Raw genomic sequence first — 5,206 nt, forward strand, 5'->3', positions numbered from 1 at the left:
TGGGACGGCGGCGGGAAGCGGGGAGGCCGGTGGGTTGCCGGGGCAACGGACGGCGCTGCGACAGGACGGGCCGGAGCGGCCCCGGAACCGGCCCGGCTCTCGCGGGAGGGGGGCGCTGCGGAACGGCCCGGGCACGTGCGGGGAAGCGGCCGGGAGCGGAGCTGCCGTCGGGGGCGGCTCCTCGTTACCTCCCGGTCGTTCGGTGTCCGCTGCACTCGGAACAGCCGCTCCCGACAGCCCTTCTCTGCCTCAGCAACACGCGCTGGGTCCCCCGTTCGCCCCTGCCATAGACTGTGGGAAAAGGCAGGTACCGGCCCGCCCGAGGAGTGAGACAGCTGGGTGGCATGCAACCACTTGGGACCACAACAGTCTGCTTGAAAAGTAAAACAGCCAATAAAAGAGGAAGGTGGGGGATCTAACCGTTACGTTGCCAGTGATTTTTCTGCCTGTGTTGCATTTTACCCCAGAAAGTATGATCCTGGAGTTTTTTTCTGGAGGACCTTGGTGAGGACTTGGGAGGGCTGGAGTGAGACATCACAGATGGAGATGGGATGAAACTCACTCACTACACGGTGGGGGAGCAAATAACATAATGTTTGCCTCTGGGTTTGCCTTTCTGTATGATGTTGGCGTTCCTCAAAGCTTCAGACACCAGCTGGGCCTCATGTCTGCGCTCCAGTTGCCAACCACATTAGCGGCGGCTGCTCCTCAGTCCCAATGACATTTTATTAATTTGAGCCTTCCACAAAGCATTTGCTTTTAGAAATAAAGACTTGGTGCTGCAGACTGAGAATTAAATGGGTTTGTGGCTTTTGTAATGCACTTATGAGGCCTCTTAACAGGACACAGCCTTGGAGAAGTGAACTCAGTTGAGGAGGGGGTCAACCACCCACCCTCTGCTCCCTAACCTGCTCTGCCCAGGTTGGAGTGGGCCCCAGAGCGTGTTCCTGCTGCTGTCACAGCGGCTCTCGGGCTCGTGGTATAATTGGGCTGGGGCAGACATGGTGCTGCTGAGCTCCCACGCCAGCACTGCTGCCAGGAAGGGCTTCCTGAAATGACAAAGTGGCTTAGGAAGCCGCAGCCAGAAAAGTAGTGTAAAACACACACATTTAGCACCTCTCCAGATTAAGCCACCTCATGCTGGTTGCTGGCAAATTGTCTCAGCATTACAGACCCCAGCCCTGGCATCATCTGATCAAATCCAGACTAATCTCCTGTATCCCTGCTGTGTTTGTGACCTGTTGGGTGTCCCTCAAGCTCGGTTAGCAAAGGAGTGCAAGCAGCCGTGGCCAGAACAATGCTGTCCAGTTGGTGAGGCCAAGGGAGGCCTCGTTAAAGCTCATTTGCACTGATTACAGACGATCCTTCCTAATCTCTCAAGATTTCTCATCTTAAACTGTGATGTACTTGGATCAGAAGCACAGCTTCAAAGCACCTAAACATTTTCTGTGTCACCACGTTACTGCCATGAGCTGCAAAAGTGAAGTGGGAAAAGGGACCCTGTGAACCATCAGCAGGCTGAGGAGACGGCCGGGGCTGAGGTTACAAACAGCAATGTCTGTGGGTGTGAAGCCTCATATTTCCAGTCCTGAGACCCACCAGAGCAGCAAAGGTCCCACCAAGGGCCACACACAGCCCCTTGTGTGGCCCAGGTGGGCTGAAGCAGCTGGCCCCATTGGCCCCCGGGTCAGCAGGGCTTTCACAGGTCTCACACACACACAAAATGGCAGTGGCGGCCCAAGCGTTGGTTGGGCAGAGCCTGGCTGAAATCCTGTTGTGCCTCTTGGTGAGCTGGGGAGCGTGAGGCTCACCATGGGACCTTCGCTGCCTCGGTGGGCACAGGGGCCGTGCAGCCAGTGACTGGGGCTTCATCACAAACCCAGCATCAAACTGCTCAGCCCAGATCAAATATGCCCATGAGCAGGAATGCAGACATGAAGGGATTTACCAGCTAACATTTAGGTATGACCAAGACAGGTCCCTCAACTGAAGGGACCTCTTTGGTCCCAGACGTGTCCAAGGGCAGCTGGGAGCTAACCCAGCTCATCCCCCACCCTGGGAGTGTCACCAGGGGCTTCCATGGCTGTGCCAGGCCTGGGGTCCCTGCCAAGGGCTCCTGGGGCTCCTGCACATCTCGCAGTGAAATATCAGCAACTCTTCCTTGAAAAGAGAAGAGTTTCCTTGAAAAGGAAGAGTTTCTTCCTCAACAGAGGGGAAAACCCCTCTTTCTCCCCTCTGCCTGAGGACTCAGCCTTTTTAGAGGGCAAGGCACTTAGCATTGCAACACCTCCTCTGCCTCCCCAGTCAGAGCATTTCCTAATAACTAGCCTGGATGATTATTTCCCAAGAATCAGCAGCCCATCATGAAACAAGAGGGATTAACTGAGCAGCAGCAAAGTGAGGGGGGATAGTGGCTGGGTGCAGGAGGAGCACTCACCCTGGCTCACAGTCTGGCCACAGCCGCTGGCAGAGGATGGCGGATGTGCCGCGATGGCCTGTGTCCGCCATGTCCTACATTGCTGCCCCTGAATCATTCCTTGCGGTCACCAGCAACTTGATCCAGCTTGTGCCCCAGATGTCAAAGGCTCTGTATCCTGTTACTAATCCACTGAGCCATCAGTCCCTTGATGCAGGCTGGATTTACACCAGTAACCTACAAGTGAAAGGCTCAGGGTTGTCTTCTCAATCCCTTGATCTCTGTCTGTCCCCTGGCAGCTGTGCCAAAATGACTCTCGGTCTTGAATCAGTCCTGCCTGGTCTACCTACAGCCCTGATCATTCACAGGCGGTGTGGGGCACGTGTTTTGGGTATTAGCCATTTCCTGCAGGAAAAAGGGATTGAATTTCAGATGTCCAAAAAGAGCAATGGAGATGTGTGGGCTAGAAGCAGACCTCACGGCTAACGAGACATCTAAGAAGTCAACGTGAGCCAGCCCCACTGCCTGGGCCAGCTCCCAAACCACACGGTGCTATGGGGTTCAGGTGCCTGGAGGGGACTGGTCTGCCCTGCCATGTGGAGCTATTTGGAAGCCTCCCTGGTACCAGACTGGAGATGAGAGCAAAAGGCTTATGTCTGGAATGAGATTATCTAGATTGGAGCTTTAATCTCTGACCCTGTCTGCACAAGAAAATAGTAAAACTCCGTGGGATTATTTGGGGTTTGTTGTGCAAGTAAAACCAGGCTTGCAGCAAGAGCTTCTGCTGGAAGGAAAAAACCCCAAATCTTTGGAGACCTGCCCTGTCTGACCTGTTCACTGTAACATGGTGAGACCTGGCAGAAAAGAGCTATGGACAATTTAGCAGAGACACAGCTTTCCTCGGAAGTAGCTGTGGCTCCAGGACTGACTCTGCAGAGACACAAAGGTGCCCCGCAGCCACCCTTCCCCTAACACTAGTGTCCCTGCATTTCTTGGGAAGACGAACACAGCTCTGCCATGGTACAAACACAGGGACCCGCCTAAGTGAAAATGGCAGTAGTTCATAGGGAACATCCTCAGACATCGTGATGCTGTGCTGTTGATCAGTGCTGCCTCTAGAAACGGGTTTACAATTAAAACCCTGTCCTGCCATCTGCTGCTGCGGACAAAAGATGTCTGCTCAGTGCAGGACCCAGAAAGCAGCAAGCAGAGACAGTCACCACGCTTGTTGCCACTGACTGTCCATCAGGCTTGTGCATGCTGACTATGGCACAAGGCATGTGCCCTGAGCTGTTACCGGTCCCCACAGGCAGGCACAGTCACTCTGCTGTCAAGCAGCACAGCTGTCCTCTTGCTCTGTGTACACAAGCATGCTTCTTCCTCAACGGGCTCCACTGTAAGTGAAGCACATTTGTGTATTGACAATCCCTATGGCAGACACAAGCCTGCACAGGTCTCTCCCTTCACAGTATTATTCTAAGTACATATATAACTTACCAGGACTGTGGACTCTGTTCGGTTTATCACCCTCATCTCCTAAGCACAATACAGCTGCTGTACCAGTAAATATGGAGATCTCTAAATATCCATTTTCTAATCTCTTGGCTCACACCCACATCTCTAAGACTGCTCCAGATCCATAGATACACACACATAGTTTGCATACGCCCACTTGCAAACAAACTCTTCTACTGCTGCACTCCCAGGTACCTATCTGCACTCCCTGCTTTTAAGTGTGCCCACACAAACCTTTTCCAGTGCACATGCCTGTGCAAACACGAGTGCACACACATACAAATATAAGGAGAAACATAGTTTTTCCATTGCTGGGATATCAGCCATCGCTGCAGCTATGCTAGTTGGCACAGCAACAGGGAAGCAGAAGAGAAAATCCTCCTTTGGGACACAGATTTGTGGACCCTGAGAATTTGAAAGGGAACCTGGGAAGTGAAAGATTTGAGGTGGAGGGAGCAGGAGGATATTGGTCCTTTAACTGCCTAGTTGGAGTAAGGGGGCAACTGAGAGGAAAACAGCTCCCAGTCATACTGAGAAACACACAGCAATGATGATGCCCTTTGAAGCCAAGCAGAAATTAGAAATTAGTCCTGGCAACTTGTGACTGGGCCTCTGCATAGAGAAAGTGGACAACTGTAGGTCTGGCAGGGTAGGCGAAGAGAGCGTGAGGTTGGGAGCGTCTTGGGGAAAGAGGAAGGAGGATGAGCACCTGATGTGTCTGGAAGCAGCTGGTGGGGCCTGGAGGCTGCTGTTGTGGTCACTGCTGCAGACACACACATTTTTGAGTGTGAACAAGCTGGAGAGCAGGGCACTGCCACACAAGGAGGCTCCCAGGCAATCCCCGGCACTGACGGTGTTACAGCTTAGCTCCTGCAGCATGGCCCCCACTGTGCACACACTCACAGTTGTGTTTGAAATGGTCTGAAAAGGGGGGGTTGGCTATTGCTGCCTATCCCCCTCCCACCCAGCTCCCCTCTGTGCCCTTTCTCCCATTGTTCCTTGCCATGATGCCACAGGGGCTCTCACTTGCCCCCTTGCAAGTGGGGGGGACGCAGGGGTGGGGACCCTCCACATTGCCCTCACTGTGAGGCACCTCCCGGACCCTTGGCCACGGGGACAGCAGGAGGGAGGGCAGAGCCCTGCCGCAGTCTTGGTGGCTGGCAGTGACTCCCCCTCTTGTGGCAAGGACTTGCCTCTGGACCCTGGTGCAGATGCCAGGGTGTGCTTCTCCCTCAGCCCAGCCACCACCCCTCACAGGGACATCCAGGCTCCACA

This window comes from Strix aluco, chromosome 18 (genome assembly GCF_031877795.1).
Source record: "Strix aluco isolate bStrAlu1 chromosome 18, bStrAlu1.hap1, whole genome shotgun sequence".
Classification (NCBI taxonomy): domain Eukaryota; kingdom Metazoa; phylum Chordata; class Aves; order Strigiformes; family Strigidae; genus Strix; species Strix aluco.